The following is a 20131-nucleotide window of genomic DNA, read 5'->3' on the forward strand; positions in this document are numbered from 1 at the left end:
GTGTCCATCAACCAGCCATCCTCCACTACATCCATCTAGACCATCGAGATCATTTCATGCATGATAATGCCCCGTCTCATGCTGCACATAACACATCTGCATCTCTGGCTCCTATGGGCATAAAAGGGGACAAACTTATGGTGTGGCCCCCATGCTCCCCTGACCTCAACCCCATTGAGAACCTCTGGAGCATCATCAAAAGGAGTGTCTATGATGGCGGGAGGCAGTTCACATCTAAGCAACAGCTCTGGGAGGGTATTCTGTCCTCATGCAAAACAATTGAAGCAGAAACCATCCAAAACCTGACAAATTCAATGGACGAGAGAGTTCAGAAGCTCCTTTCGAACAAGCGGTCCTATGTGCAAATGTAACATCACCTAGAATAAAGTTTTGAGTTGAAAACTGTTTGATTTCAGTTTGTAATAAACTGCTAATGCTTATAATTTCAAAAATGACCATTTTTTTGTTCTTTATTTAAATGAAAAGGTTGAAAACTCTGCTGTGCATAATAATTTGAAACATGCATTTTGAGTGCAGTTTGAGTTTTTTATTTTTTTAAAAATATACTGTTATCATAGGCAGTTTGTACAAAAACCTTTCAATTGTACTCTAATAGTTATTTGACTGGAAAATTACAATGACTGCAATTCACATAGGTAATTTGGGAAAATCTGAGAAAATATTATTTGCATAATAATTTGGAACACAGTGTACATGCAGACACCTCCACCTTCCACCTCATACCAGCAGAGGGAGCCCTGATAGGGATATATAAAGGGAAGGTGGAGCCAGGCAGCTCAGTTAGTCTACAGAGAGTTTAGAGTGTGCTCAGGATGTAGCAGCACGCAGGCTGCTGTGTGAGGCAAGCTAGACCTCCAGCAGCCCTGAAGCCTAGTGAGTGCCCTGAGCATGGCCAAAGGCAAGTGGAAGAAAGGAGTGATAAGAGGGGGCAGAGGAGCATACCAGGCTCACCCCAGTATATCTACCGGACACCGGGTCCGAGCCTACAGGGACCCTTTACAACCAGTAGGGAAAACCGGAATCCCAGGAGGACTACAAGCCCCTGGCAAACCTGAAGCTAGACACATACAGGACCAGGAACCACGAAGGCCCCGACATCCAGGGAAAGTGGTTACCAACCGGAGGTCCTACTTCAGAGCAACATGTGGAGTAAAAAGCAAGACACATAAGCTAGGCACAGTTGCAGGCTGGCCAGGAGCTTACACAGAGGCAGATACGGATCAGGAGGCCTTATACCTGCTCCCTGGGGAGAAGTCCAAAAGTGCGCCCTTCACCTAGAGTACCCTGGTCCATATCTACCAGCTGTACCAGTAAAGGTAACGAAGCAAAACCCCGTTTCTCTGTCCGTTACTCCGGCCGCGCCATTATATCTCTACCTGCACCACAACGCCCAGCGCACCCACCATCTATCTATCTACGCTGCCCTGAGGCCCGCTCCACCTGTGGGGAGCTGTACCATCTTTAGCTGCCTTGTCACCTGCCTCAGAGGACTGCTGCAGCGCTGGTGACCATCACCAGACACCACAGGTGGCGTCACGAATTTCTCTGAACTTTATTAATAATCGCTACCCCTTTTGTGCACTGTCCGCCCTGGGCCAGCCACCGTGATACATATATACTGTCCCCAAACAGTAAGGCCCACGGGGGCGCGACATATGGACCACAAGTCGCTTTCTCAATGCAATGCAACGAGAACAAATTTTAGACCAATAACAATGTAATTATAAATGGTGAAAATTCAGTTAAAGAATTGTAAAGAATAGTAAGCAAAAATACTGCAAAAAAATAGAGTTTTACTATACACCTACATGTAAATCAGTAATGTTGTTTGATGTTTCACCAATCTTACAGTATCTGTAAATGCTCGTTTGCACTGGCCAATAGCGGCAATTGGACAACTGCTGATCAGCTACATTGGCAGTTGTTTAATTTCCTGTTCAGATCATTCAATGAGCATTGGCTGCCATTGTTCTCGGCAGCACGTTACTGTTTACACAAAACAATGTATTGCCAAGAACAATAACTTTTAAGCAAGCTTAAAAATTATTTCAAACAAAGAACAAGCTTTTTAACTCTTTTTTGGGTGATTGTCAGCCTGTTTACACTGATCAATTATTGAGAAAGAACATTCCTTTGGCCACGGCCCCATTATCAGCATTTGGTCAGTATTTTTTCTCAGGAGTGGGAACTAAAACCAGGTGAGGAACAATCCGAGAAAAGGTATAATAGAAACAAGTCACCAATTCTGCATTTATCTCCCACTCCTGAGAAAAAAATACTGACCAAATGCTGATAGTGGGGCCGTGGCCTTTGACTGCTTGTCCACGATAATTGATTAGTGTAAATCATCATTAGATACCCTCAGAAATGCAGGTCTATTCTGATACGATGATTGTGATACCACCAGGATCCCACAACAAACATAAGTACTGTAATTTTGAAAATGATTTTGTAGAGTATGTGTCACCGATTACTGCGGCAGTAATCAGTATTAGTTTATGATACTCAGATTAAATAAATCTTTAAGATAGTTGGTGCTTTTACAATTCTATAGAGAGGGGAGGGGGAGGAGGAGGTATGAGCTAGAGACAGCCACAGACATTTTGCTGCAAGTTCTCCTGAAATGAACAAGTTCTCCGTAGAACTTTATGAGCACTAACTGTCGTCTCCTGTCCAATGGCGGACACAGGTAGAAAAGGGCCCCTGTGCAAGAGCAGTATATAGACCCTTTGCAGTCCAAAATCTCATCTAATACACAATTCTTTCCTACTTCCATACAGTCCATACAAAATATCGTAGTTGTGTTCGGACGCCAACCTCTGCCCTTACCTTGTCTCCGTTAGCCCTATCTGTGCATGCAGTGACGCCCCTATGTAATAGTGGGGAAGGGTGTAGCCTTCCCTTGGCACTGAGGTAGTTAAAGGAAGTGTTCCTGAAGTCAGACCTCTCTGAACTGTTGGTAGGCCAAGCTAAGGGGTTAGCTTCAGTGGTCCAGTCAGCAGAGTAAGGGGGGGGGGGAACTTAGTGCCCTGATCAAGCCTTGAGTGATATAGAGCTTGTTCCTAGCATAATTACTTGTGGGTTGCAGTACCTTAAGCAGCCACAAGATGCCACTGTCCTGGGTGCAGATGTCAGGTTGTTTCTGCTAGCAGTGTTACAGACAGTGATGGGTTAATGCTGTGTTATGACAGCTCACCGAGGGTGGGCACATTAGGAAAATCTCTGTTTAGCTTCCAGGATCAGGAAGTGATTCAGTAGTAAGGGATAGGACAGTGAACTGTGCGGGCAGCTTGACTATATAGTGGCTGCTAGGGTAGACGGGAGCTCCATACCCTCAGACAGTGGGATCACCAGTGTGAAAGTCTCCCTACGCAAGAGTCCTGTTAGCCGGCCGGAGAAACTCATCAGAGGTAGTGAGGACCCGGGGCACTTCTAGTCTGCAGGAAGCAGAGGAAGATAAATAGGACTCCAGGCTAAGACGTGGGGGAGAGATATTGGATCCAGATCAGTGTTGGTATTGCAGAAGAGTCTCTTGGGATAGAGATTAGAGTCACAGAGATGCTTCACTTAAAGAGGGAACCAGGGCTGAAGATGTTGCCAGCGCCTGTGAGAGAGATAATAACCTGTCGGGCCTTATCCATTATATCTGCCTGTAAATATTGTACATATTCCTCTTCCCCAAGTAAAGTCCAAGTTCTGGTTAAGAACCTCATGTCCTCTGAATTTATTGCTGCCCTGGTCCCAGAAGAGAAATGCCTGGAGACAGCCGCGATCGGATGGTTTGAAGTAAGCGGAGAGCACCACATACACAGCCACACTTCAGAGGGAGGACACGAATTGTATGCAGGGTGCCAAAGCGAGAGGGGGCTACAGGTCGCCCACAACTACCTCGCTGGGGCACCTTACATTTGGCGTAGTCGGCAGGATGCGAGCTCCTCGCATGAAGAAAGCGGGGAAGAGCCGATGCAGAACACTGAGGAGAAAGTGTTGGAAGGCATGCGGCCCAAGATGGCGGCCCGAAGCATGGATTCCAAGATGGTGACAGTGGCGGTAAAGTCTGGGAGAAGTACCGCCTATCGTGGGAGTAGACGGCGCCGGAGCGCGCAAAAAGATGTCCAGCCCCTGCGAGTTCCGGCCCAAAGGAGGATGGGCCCAGCAGTGAAGATGCGTCCCAGGATGGGACGTCCAGTGAGGAAGAGGGCGTGGCGCAAATTAAAGTCCGGCCCAGTGAGTATCAGCGCGCACAGAGAAGGGGCGCGGCTGAAGGCAGAGCTGCCGAGAGTGACGAGTGACGCGGCAGTCGCTTCAGAAGGCCGGCCCAGGAAGAGGCGGAGTTGGACGCGCAGGACGCGCGTCACTGGTAAGCGACCAGCGCCATTTTCTGTCCAGCACACGAGAGGAAGGAGGTGCTGCGGTGGACGCTCTGAGAAAATGGCAACCGGAGGATTGGATGACCTGTCCGGAATGAGCGCAGAGGAAGAGATCCTAGAGCTGAGTACCCCAGGGGCTGTAATTGAGAGTTGCTCGATCACGGATGCCGCCCGTGAGTCTTTGCCCCCAGTGGCTGTCCAGTGGTCCACTAGGCCCGATCCGGAGCTGGGCCTGCTCGTCCATGAGTTCCGTATGTGGTGCTGGAGCCGGATGCCGGAAGACCCGTCCCCCTCGGCCGAGGGTGGAGAACATTCCGGTGGGGCCAGAGCAACAGCTGCAGCGGGGCTTGATGGAGGTGAGCAGCCTATACCCCAGCGGCCGGTTTCGCCTGCGGCGCCTGCCGTAACAGCTTCCACGGCGACAGGGGCCCCTAGGCCTGAGAGGAGCGAGGCCTCCCAGAGAGAGGGCCCCGCAAGAGAATTTTTGGCAGCTGGCATTGGAGGCCATCAACGCCCCTTCGGCGAAGCGTTACGCCGAGCTCGGGAGTCTGAAGTGGACTACCCGCCACCCCCCGATGACGCCACGAGAGCAGCGGCGATAGACCGACACCTTCCTCAGAGGCTGGCAGGAAGGGTCCAACGCGGCGCGAAGAGAGTCGGTGGAGGACTCCCAGACTCGGGGACGAGTCCTTGAGTTCCACATCCATGAGGGGTACGGATTCCTGGAGGAAGAGTGGACCGGGCACGACGTGTTCTTTACCCGTGAGGTTATCAAACGCGACTACCTGCCCGACCGTCTCCACAACCTACGTGTGGGGGACATAGTCCACTTCGTCAAGTGTGAATGTTCCAGGGGGTGGTACGCAGTGTTAGAACCTTGCTCTTAGGTTTTTTTTCCTTTGCTGGTCACATGACCTTGTTGGCCTATTTAATCCTGCTCCGCCCTTCTGGCTTTGCTGGACTTCATTGTATATCTACTTTCTAGCTAGCCTGTGCTCTGTATCTAACTCTGTTAGTTTGCTTGGTCTTCGGACCTCTATGTTCTATATATGTTGTTTGTTCGTCTGTCTGCTACTATTTCTGTTAGGAGGTGTCCATTTTCCTCCCAGTCCTTAGTACTTGTAGGGATTCCTTCCCCACATCTATAGGTCTCCGTACAGACTAGCTTAGGACTTTAGCAGGTCTGATCGCAGGATCAGGTCCCCTGTTACATCGTAGGGATTCAGCTGAGTTCTATCGTAGGGACAGATCTCCTCTCTTTCCTTAGCTCTGGTAGCAGAACATAACAGTAAGTCCAGCCTGCAAATTCTCTAAGGAAAGATTTTTCTGTTCCATCATGGTGTCGGTTCAGGATTTGGTTCATCGCCTGCAGGGACTCTCTCTGGAGGTGGCCGAGCTCCGTCAGCACGTAAGTAGCTGTCCTGGAGCACATTTCTTGGAGCCTAAGGTATGTTTGCCGGATTTATTTTTTGGTGAACACCGAGAATTTTTTTCATTTAAAAATGCTTGCTTATTGTATTTTCGTTTGAGACCTAAGTCCTCTGGGGATGAATCCCAGCGCGTAGGGTTCATAATGTCACTTTTGCGCAAAGAGCCTCAGGAGTGGGCCTTTTCTTTGCAACCTAGTGATACATGCTTCAGATCAGTGGATAGTTTTTTTTCTGCTTTGGGACTATTATATGATGATCCTGACCGTGTCGCATCAGCTGAGACTGAGTTGAGACGTTTAAAACAGGGATCAGGTAATGTGGAAAAATATTGTACTCATTTCCGTCGTTGGTCTACTCAAACAGGGTGGAACGATTCTGCTCTGAAAAGTCTATTTCTTGCTGGGCTCAGTGAAAGGGTTAAAGACCTGCTAATTGCTTATCCTACACCTGAAGATTTGCAACAGGCTATGCAATTAGCTATACGGGTGGATAGAAGACTGCGTGCAAGGGTTAATGAGAGCAAATCCTCTGCTATGTCAGTTTCTGGTTATGAGAATGTGTGTACTAACAGTGGTGAACCGATGGAGATTGGATCGGTGGCACCTCGCTCTCAAGAAAAAGACCGTCGATTTTTTGAAGGCTTGTGTTTCTATTGCGGAAAATCTGGTCATTTGATTAAAGGCTGTGAGCTTCGTATGAAGAAAGAAAAAAAAATGGTCAGTCATGCCCGTATTGCCTGTTTAAATTCCAAGGGTGTATTTTTAGCTGCTTCCACGATTGCTCAGGAAAAATTAATGGAATTTCGGGTGTTTGTCGATTGTGGGTCTACTCTGAATGTAATTGATGGGGGATTCGTGGAAAGACTCAATTTAAAACCTGAACCTTTATCATCCCCCATTGCTGTGGTTTCTGTGGATGGTTCCCCTTTGAAGAATATTACTCTCAAGGTCTGTGAATTTCCTCTCACTATTAATGGTGTTCACCATGAGAAATTGGATTTGGTAGTGTTGAATAACTTGCCTTCTCCAGTAATATTGGGATTGCCCTGGTTAAAATTTCATAATCCTGTACTGGATTGGTCTACCAGTGAAATTAAATCCTGGAGCCATAAATGTTATGACAAGTGTTGTAACGGGCGTATTGCAGCTTTTGATAGGGGAGAATTGCCTGTTCCTATTCAGGATTTTTGGAATGTTTTTTCTGAGAAGGAATCGCAGGTTTTGCCTCCCCATAGAGACTATGATTGTTCTATTGAATTTGTCCCTGGAGCGACTCTTCCTAAAAGTCGTTTATTTAACCTTACTATTCCTGAGAGGAAGGCTTTGGAGGAATACATACAGACAAGTTTGGCCGCCGGTCACATTAGGCCCTCTAAGTCTCCTGTGGCAGTTGGATTTTTTTTTGTAAAAAAAAAGGACGGCGGTTTACGTCCTTGTCTGGATTTTCGTGAGATTAACAAAATTACTGTACGCAATCCTTACCCACTGCCATTGATTCCTGATCTGTTTAACCAGTTAATGGGGGCCAAGTGGTTCTCTAAAATTGACCTTAAGGGGGCATACAATCTGTTGCGCATGAAGGAGGGTGACGAATGGAAGACTGCTTTTAATACTCCTGTGGGTCATTTTGAGAATCTGGTTATGCCTTTTGGTCTTACTAATGCTCCTGCATTTTTTCAGAATCTGATTAATGACATCCTTAGACCTTTGATCGGTAAAAATGTGGTTGTGTATTTGGATGACATTTTGATTTATTCGCCGGATCTGGAGTCTCATTGGCGGAGCGTGCGTGAGGTATTACAGTTATTAATGGACAATTCGCTTTTTGCTAAGCTGGAGAAATGTGAGTTCGCTGTACAGAGAATTAGTTTTTTGGGCTACATTATCTCCAGCAAAGGTTTTGAGATGGATCCGGTTAAGGTTCAGGCTGTGCAGGAATGGCCTAGGCCTATTGGTTTGAAATCGATAGAGAGGTTTTTGGGTTTCGCCAATTACTATAGAAAATTCATAAAAAAATTTTCTAGTATTGTCAAACCTCTGACTGATCTCACCAGGAAAGGTGCTGATGCGGTTCAGTGGTCTTCTGAGGCCATTGAAGCTTTTGTGTATCTCAAGGAGAGGTTCACCTCTGCTCCCATCCTTATGCAGCCTGATGTTACTAGGCCGTTTTTGGTTGAGGTTGATGCTTCCTCTGTGGGGGTTGGCGCAGTATTGTCTCAGGATAACGGGGATGGATTACATCCCTGTGCCTTTTTTTCAAAAAAATTTTCGGAGACTGAACTGAATTACGATATTGGTAATCGGGAATTATTGGCTATTAAACTCGCATTTGAACACTGGCGCCATTTCTTGGAAGGTGCGGAATTTCCCGTTCAGGTTCTTACGGATCATAAAAATCTGATATATCTTGATGCTGCCAAGCGCCTGAATGCCCGTCAGGCTAGGTGGGCACTGTTTTTCTCGCGGTTTAATTTCTCCGTTACTTACATCCCTGGTACTAAGAATGTTAAGGCGGATGCCTTGTCTCGCAGTTTTTCTCCCATAGTCGGTGCTGAGAAAGAGGAGAACATTTTACAAGAAGGTGTTGTGATAGCTGCTTTGGACTCCGTTTTGGAAAATGAGATTCTTAAAGCACAGGAGAATGCCCCTTCTAACACTCCTCATGGGAGGTTGTTTGTGCCTGGGACCTTTAGGAGAGATTTGTTTGTTGAGTGTCACGAATCTCGGTTGGCAGGTCATCCCGGAATCTCTGAGACCAAGAGACTGGTGGGTCGCAGTTTTTGGTGGCCTGGATGGCAGAAGGAAGTCATTAAGTGGGTGCGTCAATGTACTATATGTGCTAGATCTAAGTCCTCACATACTCCTGCTGCGGGGTTGCTTTGTCCTTTGGAGGTTCCCAGTGCTCCTTGGACACATTTGGCTATGGACTTTATAACTGACCTTCCCCCCTCTGAGGGTTTTACTGTCATCTGGGTGGTCGTGGACCGTTTTAGCAAGATGTGTCACTTGGTTCCTTTCGTCAAACTGCCCTGCGCTAAAACTCTCGCTAAGGCCTTTGTCAAGGAAATTGTCAGACTTCATGGCGTTCCTACTGACATTGTTTCTGATAGGGGTCCTCAGTTCGTGGCTCGTTTTTGGCGTGCCTTTTGTGATAGGTTGGGAGTTCATTTGTCGTTCTCGTCCGGATATCATCCTGAATCTAATGGCCAGACAGAAAGGAAAAACCAGGATGTTGAGCAGTTCTTGCGTTGTTTTGTGGCAGACAATCAAGAGGGGTGGTCTGAGTTTCTGCCACTTGCTGAATTTGCTCTGAGCAATCATACATCTTCTTCTGCTGGTTGTTCGCCTTTTTTTTGTTGTTCTGGGAGACATCCGTCGTTTGGGTCGTTCTCCAAGTTGGGATCTGCCGTGCCTGAGGAGGAGAATTTTTCCGGTGATTTGGAGAGAGTTTGGACGGATGTGCGTGGTAATCTTCAGGAGGCCAACAGAAAATCTAAAGACTACTTTGATAGGAAACGACAGGAGGTTTTGTTCGCTGTTGGTGACATGGTTTGGTTGTCCTCTAGGAATCTGCGGTTGAGGATTCCTTCAAAGAAATTGGGTCCCAAGTTTGTAGGGCCCTTTATGGTGCTTCAGGTTGTCAACCAATCTGCTGTTAGGTTGGAGGTTCCTACCTCCTGGAGAATTAATCCGGTATTTCATGTCTCTCTGTTGAAAAAAGCTGTTGTATTGGATTGTGACGCCTCTGCCTCTGTTCCTCCGGTGGTGGAGGACGGGGAATATGAAATTTCTCGCATTCTTAACTCTAGACGGTATAGAGGTAGTTTGCAGTATCTTGTGGCCTGGAAAGGTTTCGGTCCCGAGGATAACTCTTGGGTGAGGTCGGATGATGTTTCCGCGTCCAGACTTATCAGAGCGTTTCACAGGAGATTTCCTGATAAGCCTGGTCCTAGGGGATCCGGAGGATCCTCTTAGAAGGGGGGGTACTGTTAGAACCTTGCTCTTAGGTTTTTTTTCCTTTGCTGGTCACATGACCTTGTTGGCCTATTTAATCCTGCTCCGCCCTTCTGGCTTTGCTGGACTTCATTGTATATCTACTTTCTAGCTAGCCTGTGCTCTGTATCTAACTCTGTTAGTTTGCTTGGTCTTCGGACCTCTATGTTCTATATATGTTGTTTGTTCGTCTGTCTGCTACTATTTCTGTTAGGAGGTGTCCATTTTCCTCCCAGTCCTTAGTACTTGTAGGGATTCCTTCCCCACATCTATAGGTCTCCGTACAGACTAGCTTAGGACTTTAGCAGGTCTGATCGCAGGATCAGGTCCCCTGTTACATCGTAGGGATTCAGCTGAGTTCTATCGTAGGGACAGATCTCCTCTCTTTCCTTAGCTCTGGTAGCAGAACATAACACGCAGCTGCGCTCACCCGTCCATATGAGTGGAAAGATGTCCTGGAAAAGGACAAAGAGGTCTTCAGTAGGAGGGTCAAGAGGGAGGCTAAGCAGTGCTGGGCTAGGGAAGCCCCTAAAGGCTTTCTGCCCCCACCTAAGGCCAGTGCTCCGTCAGCAGAGGAGCCTAGGAGGCGGCAGTGGGGGGAAATTGTGAGCGATGAAAAGGAAGATCTCGCAAGTGGCAAGGAAGCTGATTCCCCTAGTGAGGTGCCAGAGGAGGAGTCGGCGCCACAATACCCAGGAGGGGCTGAGAGAGCTGTCGGGGACATCCAAGCTGACGCCAGTAACGTCGTCCACAGCTTTACAGTGACCAGCTACGGCCCTACCCAGGTTGGCTGTGGCAGTGCTACGTCCTCGGACGAGGACCCTGGGCCTACTAAGTACCCCGATCAGCCTTGGAGGTGGAAGAAGCCACCTTCCTCTGCAGCATGGGCCGCCTTCATGAAGGAACAGGATGAGGTCCGGAAGAAGTGAGCTGGCTAAAAGGTCCGTTGACCTTTCACCTTTTCTTCTACTAGGATCCACCAGCTGTGGTCCTGATTCTGGGACTGTTTCCCAATGGGGGCGGAGTGCCCCATGTTGAATTAAGTTGGAGAGAAAAAAAAAATGGAGGACTTTTCCCCTACCTCCCAGGCCAGGAAGGCCTTAAGCAGCACTAAAGTTGTGTGCCCAGGAGAGCTGCTCTTTTTGTTTTTTACTTTTTATTTTTCTTTTTGTTGCGCTTGTTGCGCCTTTTTCTGCTGGAATTTAAAACGCTGAGGCACACCTTGAGGATGGATATCCTCCAAATCTAAGAGACTTGCGGCCTAGCGGGAAGAACCGGTGACCCCCGCTAGGGCCAAGAAGAAAGAGACTCACGGGGTGTTACCTGTGACTGTGTGCCTCAGAATGCAGCCCTTGAAGGAGATTGGGGGCTATTGAGGTGTTGGCCTGTCTTAAAAATATGGACATGGACACTGTGTTTCCAGGGTCCTTACCAAGAAGGACCGGTACTCCTGAGAAAGTTTTGAAAAGTTGATAATGGACTGTCCTGAGCTGCTGTTCCGGGGCCCTACACCTTGAGGATGGATATCCTCCAAATCTAAGAGACTTGCGGCCTAGCGGGAAGAACCGGTGACCCCCGCTAGGGCCAAGAAGAAAGAGACTCACGGGGTGTTACCTGTGACTGTGTGCCTCAGAATGCAGCCCTTGAAGGAGATTGGGGGCTATTGAGGTGTTGGCCTGTCTTAAAAATATGGACATGGACACTGTGTTTCCAGGGTCCTTACCAAGAAGGACCGGTACTCCTGAGAAAGTTTTGAAAAGTTGATAATGGACTGTCCTGAGCTGCTGTTCCGGGGCCCTTAACCGAGAAGGGCCGGTCTCCCATTCAAGAAGACGTTTTTCAGGACCAGTCATATACTAAAATGTTTTAGTAAATTTAGTAATGTGATATAATGTCATAGCTGCTGATCTGTGTTGATTGTTTAGTGTGGTCGGGGACCACCAACATTAAAGTGTCGGGGAATGTAATAGTGGGGAAGGGCGTAGCCTTCCCTTGGCACTGAGATAGTTAAATGAAGTGTTCCTGAAGTCAGACCTCTCTGAACTGTTGGTAGGCCAAGCTAAGGGGTTAGCTTCAGTGGTCCAGTCAGCAGAGTAAGGGGGGGGGGACTTAGTGCCCTGATCAAGCCTTGAGTGATATAGAGCTTGTTCCTAGCATAATTCCTTGTGGGTTGCAGTACCTTAAGCAGCCACAAGATGCCACTGTCCTGGGTGCAGATGTCAGGTTGTTTCTGCTAGCAGTTTTACAGACAGTGATAGGTTAATGCTGTGTGATGACAGCTCACCGAGGGTGGACACATTAGAAAAATCTCTGTTTAGTTTCCAGGATCAGGAAGTGATTCAGTAGTAAGGGATAGGACAGTGAACTGTGTGGGCAGCTTGACTATATAGTGGCTGCTAGGGTAGACGGGAGCTCCATACCCTCAGACAGTGGGATCACCAGTGTGAAAGTCTCCCTACGCAAGAGCAAGAGTCCTGTTAGCCGGCCGGAGAAACTCATCAGAGGTAGTGAGGACCCGGGGCACTTCTAGTCTGCAGGAAGCAGAGGAAGATAAATAGGACTCCAGGCTAAGACGTGGGGAGAGATATCGGATCCAGATCACTGTTGGTATTGCAGAAGAGTCTCTTGGGCTAGAGATTAGAGTCACAGAGATGCTTCACTTAAAGAGGGAACCAGGGCTGAAGATGTTGCCAGCGCCTGTGAGAGAGATAATAACATGTCGGGCCTTATCCATTATATCTGCCTGTAAATATTGTACATATTCCTCTTCCCCAAGTAAAGTCCAAGTTCTGGTTAAGAACCTCGTGTCCTCTGAATTTATTGCTGCCCTGGTCTCAGAAGAGAAATGCCTGGAGACAGCCGCGATCGGATGGTTTGAAGTAAGCGGAGAGCACCACATAGACAGCCACACTTCAGAGGGAGGACACGAATTGTCTGCAGGGTGCCAAAGTGAGAGGGGGCTACAGCTCGCCCATGACTACCTCGCTGGGGCACCTTACACCTATACAAGGCCTATTATAGTGGACCCTGTGATCTGCTACAGCAAGTGAAATATAGAAGATACACAATCAGAGAAAACTCAATATCAGTATATACTGGCACCTAGCGCCATGTATAGGGGGGTCTCTGTACCCTAAATTTAGACACCCTATCCATGAATATATTTCCCTCACTTTGAATGTTATATACAAACCCTTTGTTATGATCCCACTGTCCGCGATATGGTATTTTTGTGTTTTATTCTGTTTTTATCATGTTTCAATAAAGATTATTGTTTTTATATCATGGATCGCTTCTCTACTCAGTCCTTAGTACTATGAGTCTGGGTTCTTTGTTGTTTTTCATTATGTATGGAGTGCCATCTATACTATTAATGGGCATTAGTGTTTAATTTGTAGATCTATAGAGTATCGAAGCATTTTCATTTATGGACATTTTCCTGCCACATTTATTTTTTGCACATAAAACTAAGTGCAATAAGACAGGGGCAGACATACCATTGGTGTAACCTGTGCAGCCAGACAGGGGCCCAAGAGGAAATGGGCCCAGTACCACCTCCAAAGCAGGTAGATCTATACGTTATGATCAGGTATTGGACTACAAAGGGCCCATATATTGTTCTTGCCCAGGGGGCTCTTCTGTCTGTGTCTAATACTGCAATAAGGTGAACGTTGTACATAAAATTTGAAATTAAGGCTGGGTTCATACAAGAATATTTCATGGTCCGTTTACTGACCTTAATGCCTGGACTGATTGTGGGTTATAGCTTTATAGATACATATGAGGGTGTAAGTTCGGAAGACCCTCAACAATACTAGGCATTGTAGTCCATATACGGACTCTGGAATACGATTGTGTGAACTCACCCTATATAATATAATATAATATAAGCAATTCTGAAAAACTAAAGAGTGTGGACCCTATCTATTTGGATGCAACTCTTCATTAACTATTGATTAACCAATTGAAGATACTTTGGCTCTCAAAAGACAAAAAATGAAATGTTTGAGTTGTATCTTTTTCATTTTTATCATAACTTGAACTGACTCATGAAAACAAAAAAACAACATTTTGGCTATATTCAACCTTTTTCAAGTTACATCTGTGGGGAAGTGGTCGGACTTATTCCAATGTGGCGGAGCGCTAGGATCACTTCCAACCACTTTGGTGTTTTCATGGGTCGATTCGTCTCGCCGGTTATGACAGTTATTATTGCGTCATTCCCTGTATATACTGAATGTCTCTATCTGGAATGACACCTCCAAAATGTAATCTTCAGTGGCAGTAACATGAAGGAGATGACTTGATATTTGTCTTAAAGCTATACTGAAATGGGGGAGGCTTAAAATTAAAAGCCGAAATAAAATGTTTTCCCCTTCTTTTTCTTCACATTGCAATACCACAGTACATTATAGTGCTATTTTTATATCAGGCAGCTGCAAATTGTAGCTTTGGGTGGAAATGAAGTGTCTCTTGTTTTCTTGGGTTGAATAGTGTCTTTAGAATCATTGAGTAAGCGCTCATTATCTGCGCCTAAGACAAAATGTTTCATGTGGAATACAAATCTTAGTCAGGAATCATTGTTCCCCTGAACTGTGCAGCACACACCAAGAACAGGAAAGCACAAAACAGTGCATAAGGGACGCGGTCATATTTGTATGCAGTAATGGTGCGCACTAGGGTGCTTTCACACACCGCCTTTTTTAAGAGAAATGCCACACCTTTTGCGGTAGTTTTCATGCTGTTTTTTAAGGCAAAGCCAGAAGTGTATTCAATAGGAATACGGTATATAGAGAAATGATTTCTTCTTCTTTCCACATCTGAAAAAACTACAGTGGTGTTTAACCTTTAAAGCATCACTCCAGTGTTTTATTTAATGCACCGCTGAAGTGATGCTTTAAATGTAATTCCTCTTCCCCCGTCTGATACCCCCCGTCTGATACTCACCTGCTGTCGCCTTCATAGCGTCGTCCACATTGGTGACCTGCTGTGCTTCATGGAACTACGCGGAGGTCACTTTTCAATCCAAGTCTATGAGAGCCTCTTTCTGGCCTCGTTCTGACTCTCATAGACTTGCATTGAGCTCTTGTGGTGTAGCTTCTGATTTCCAGCCAGTCAGAAGCTACTGTCATAAGATGGAGCGGGGGGACCGGAGTGGTGCCGGAAAACAGTGAAGACACCAGAAGGTGAGTATATGACCGGGGGGCAGGGGACTGACATTTAAAGCACCACTCCAGCGCTGAAATAAAAAACCCATTGAAGTGGTGCTTTAATTTTCAAACTTATGTAAAGGGGTTATCCACCACTATTTTTTTTCTTTTTACTATGAGTCTAAAAACTAACAGGCAGGTAGTTGCTAACTACCTGTTTGTTCTAACCGGTGCCAGCTCATAGCAGTCGCTGACAGTTCCTGCTGACGACTCAGCTGTTCCACATCAACAGAGCGGCTCTTCCTCTTCTAGATTGCTCAGTCGATGGGACGTGACTGCTGACATCATACTGATTGACAGCCGGCTCCCCGCAGTTCGACAGTTGCACACCATCAACAGAGCAGAGTCGAAGAGACTCCGCTTCTCTATTGACGTGATGTCAGCAGAAGCCGACAGATCGGCACCAGGCACAACAGGCAGGTAGTTAGCAACTACCTGCCTGTTAGTTCTTAGGCCTATAGTAAAAAATGAAATAGTCCAGGATAACCCCTGCAAGGGTTTATTCCCAAATGGACAAGCTAACATAGGTGATAACTTGCTGTTGTCTGACTGCTGGAACCTTCACCTATAGCAAGAATGGGGTTCTGAAAAGCTCAGTAAAAATGGAGGGATGGCATCACATGTGGGGGGATACTCCACAGTCCGCACACATTTTCAGGATTTGGTTGGGTGGATAGGTGATAACTTGCCCAGTTTTGAATAACCCTTTAATGATGAGACTCATTTGAATGTATAATCATTCAGATTTTAGCATATTTTAGTTTGTTGGAAGTTTTCTCTGATAAGAATGGTGGGTATAATTGGCAGTAAGACCCCTACTGATCACACATTGAAAAAAATATTATGCATGTTATAATTTAGAAAACTCTTTAGTTAATGAGTCAATGGTGTTCAAACAAACTTCATAAATAAGTAGTAAAAGCAAAGATAAGAAACGGTAATTTTTCTTTCTCCACTCCTCTTCTCTGCCAAATGCAATGATCAGTAACTCTGAATTCACTGGTGAATTAGATAGATGAAATTGAGATGGATTGCAGCTTTTAGTAAGGGATTAGTCTATGGAGTGGGAAGGGGTCTTAACTATGCCATAGTGCAAAGCTAATATTTCCTAAAACCTATGTTATGTTCACATGGGGCAAATATGCTACAAATTTTCCATCCAGATTTGTGGATGAAAAATTCACAGCACATTATATTAGCAGCAAAGTGGATGATAATCTAGCAAATCACATTCATTTGCTGTACAAAAAAACACCAATTGACATGTGGTAAAAAAATTTAAATCAACTGCATGACATTTTAAGACATTTATTTTCACAGCGATTTTCACTTTTTCTAATACATAGGCCAAAATCCACTGAAAATCTGCAACAGAGTCTACAACTAATCATATTTTTGCTTCAGAAGAATCTGCCACAAATCTGACTTAAATGAACATATCCCCACAATGCTTCTTAGAGCATGTCTGTAAAAGATTTTTACGTACCTGTGTCACCCTGGCCTGGATGCCACAAGTGTAATTAAAGCTGTGTCTGAGAGCAAGGGGGAGGTTCTCTAGTCAGAGGAACATTAGCATGCAATGCCTCCTGTCTCAGGCCAGTAGGGGGAGCTGGCTGCCCCTATAAAAGCTGGTACTGGTGGCAGGGTTAGAGAGAACTTGATGGCCTGTCTCAGCACTGAGACTTGTCCCAGAGCAGAACAGGGACAGACAGTTGCACTGCACCTAAGAGGAAGTGTGGCAGGAGGAGAGCCACAAGCCAGAGACAAGAGGAGAAGCAAGCCTGTCTTGGCAGATAAGAGACTGACTTTACCAGACTTTGGTGTCTGAGGCTGGGAGGATTCTACATCCTCCAGCAGATAACCAGTTCACAAGGGACTGTATATTCCTTGGCCTAAGAAGCCTGGAGGCCCTGCCACAACCGAAGGGACCAGTAAAGCCGTAAAAGGCTGGGAGCAGAAAGGAACCCACGTCGCAGGCCATACAGGCGAGAATACACGGAAAGCTTGGAAACGTGGGCTGTTACCCTATAACGAGGAGATAGCCAGAAGGAGCGCAGAAAGCACGGTAGGCCTACACCCTCACCCTGACCAGGGCCAATTTCCCCGTTGCTCTCAGACATCCAGGTCCCCTCCTAGCTGGGACTGTTTATGGGTCAGTTTACCTGTTTCAGTAAAGACCCTGGACTGCAACCTATTGTCTGTGTGCTCCTTCGCGCCTCCAGCACTACCGGTACTGGGACTCTCACCACCATCACTCCCACCATCCACTACACTGCCCTGGGGCCGCACTCTTCCCTTGGGGAGTCACACCATCCCAGCTGCACACCTCATCAGCCCCAGCGGTCTGCCTTGCAGCGGCGGTACCTAATGACCGCAAATCCACGGGTGGCGTAGTCGGACATAATCAATAGCACATAACGGACTACCACTGGCCTGACCACCCTGAGCCATGGAACCGGGTTGCCACTACCCCCATCGTTCCCTATTGCCCGGATCCGAGTGCCCCACGGCCCAGGGGGCGAGTCAGCTTTGGCGTAGTCGGCAGGATTTCGTGCCCGCAACCACCGGGTACTGCGTGCCTGAAAAAGACTTTTGTAACTTACCTGTGGCGAAGTTTCCCGCCTTCCGGAGTCGTTTCCCGCCATCCGGAGCCGATTCCCGCTATCAGACGCCATCTTGGACCGTTTCCCGCCGTCTTCCCGCCATCCGCAGCTGTTTCCCGCCATCGGACGCCATCTTCAGGACGCCGCGCGTGAAGAAGAGGGGCGTGGATGTCAAAACCGCGCAAGATCCGAAGCTCCGCCCCATGCACCGACGCTGCGCAAGGTCCTGGAAGGGAGAGAGAGCGACGCTGACGTCATCAGGACGCGACGCCAGGCCCTTGTCCATAGCAGCAGCAGCGGAGCCGCGGCCTACAGAAGAGGATCGTCGGAAGGTAGGCCACGCTTGACTAGGGGGGAGGAAGATGTCGGACACAGAGGCCCCCACTACCACCAACGCAGCTGCAGCAGCGGTGATGCCCTTTTCCCTGCCCTACATCCCTGGAGCGGCCTGGCTGCCCAAATACTCAGGGGAGCCCCATGCCCTAACTGACTTCAAGGAAAGGCTATACAGTTTGTTCCACGTTTACCCCCTGACAGAGGAACAGAAGGTCAGCATATTAACAGGGCAGTTAACTGGCGCAGCCCAGCGGGAGGTAAAATCATGGCCCACTGAGGAGAAAAGGACTGTGAAGGGTATTCTGGCCTGGCTGCGGGGTACCTTTGACACACGTACCTCCGCTGAGATTAAAATTAGGTTCTATGGATGTAAGCAGCGGGCACAGGACAGCATCAGAGACTATGCCCTAAATCTGCAGGAAGCCTTGAGGGCTATTCAACAAACTGACCCTGGCAGTGTGCAGGAAACGGATAAGCTGCTAACAGAACAATTCATAGAAGGTCTGCTGTCTAGCGCCCACAGGGCCCAACTGCGCCTCATGTTCTTTCAGAACCCCGACCTGACTTTTGCCCAATTTAAGGACAGGGCCATAAGGGTGCTCCGTGAATCTGCAACCAGTGGCGCTATAAACCCCCGGCGCCCTACTCTCACCTACCACCAGGAGGCGGCGCCCTCCTCTATGGACCCCATGGGGGCTGATGCACAGGCCCTGAACCAAGCCCCGTCGAAAGACCTGCACCACCAAGTCTAGGAGCTGACCAGGAGCGTCGCGGCGTTGGCCAGGACCGTCCAGGTGTTGCAAGTGGACCCGTCAAGACCCATCGAGCTGGCTTCAAGTCCGGAGGATGTCCCGTGGCGTCGACAGAGGAGGATCCCATCATTCCGAGGGAGGCCCACAGACCGCTACGCAGAGGATGGACAGCCCATTTGCCGTCGATGCAACCAGCCCGGACACATTTCCAGGTACTGTAATTTAAACGGGTCCAACCTGGGGCAGAGGGCCAACCCCCAGGCATAAGATCACCAGGCCCTTACAATTGGCGTAATAAGTACGTTGGGGGGCGCCCGATTTTACCCGTGGTGCTGGACGGTATCCCCATGAGCGCCTTGCTGGATACTGGGTCACAAGTAACCACTATCCCTTATGTACTTTTTAAGCAGTATTGGACTGATGCTGATATCACACGGTATCCAGACAGTAACTTGAGCATCATCGCCAGTAATGGCTTACCCGTGCCGCAGATGGGGTTCAAGGAGATGACCATTAAAATTGGTAAAGTTGAACTACCGGCACAGGGAGTGATTATTGTGGACATTGACCGTCGTGAAAGTCACCCTAAAATAACTGTGGGTACTAACGTGATTGAAAATTGTCTTTCAGAGGTAATTGTAATTCTACAACAGGTGGCGGTGAATGCTAGTTCCAGCCAACAGAGAGTCCTCAACAAGGAGATAAAAGCCCTGATGAGACGGCAGCAGGTAGAACTGTCTGGTGGTGAGATCGGTAGCGTAAGACTGAGTGACCCATTCCCCATTTCCATGCCTCCCAAAAGTGAAATGATGATCTGGTGTCGGACTGCAATCGGGTTGAGAGGTAGAGACTACCAAGCCATGGTAGAACCCGTGTACTCAGACAGCAGGCCCACCATTTTGACAGCCCGGGGGGTGGTTGATGTCCGTCATGGGAGGGTGCCCGTCCGCATCCTCAACATTGGGGAGAGGGAAGTACACTTACCCAGGTACGCTACACTCGCCAAACTGTTTGTTGTTGAACACAAAGCTATCAGGGCCGTGGAACCATTGCCTCCATCTCCACAGGCGGAGGGTAATGGCTCCCAGAAACAAAAGGAGGACTGGTGCCAGAAACTCCATGTGGGTGCTGACTCCACTCCCCTGCACCAAAAACAAGGAGTCTACCGGGTGGTACAGGAGTACGAGAGAGTCTTTAGTAAGCACCCGCTAGACTTCGGCAGAGTAAAGGGGATAGAACACCACATCCCCACAGAGAGCCACCCACCAATAAAAGAGAGACACAGGCCTGTACCCCCTGCACATTATCAGAACGCAAAGGGCATGCTAAGAGAAATGAAAGAAGCTGGGGTCATTCGAGATAGCTGTAGCCCCTGGGCAGCCCCCTTGGTTCTGGTCAAAAAGAAAGATGGCACCAT

Source organism: Phyllobates terribilis, unplaced genomic scaffold (assembly GCF_046119375.1).
Source record: "Phyllobates terribilis strain yellow unplaced genomic scaffold, ASM4611937v1 Scaffold_3__8_contigs__length_932513732, whole genome shotgun sequence".
Classification (NCBI taxonomy): Eukaryota; Metazoa; Chordata; class Amphibia; order Anura; family Dendrobatidae; genus Phyllobates; species Phyllobates terribilis.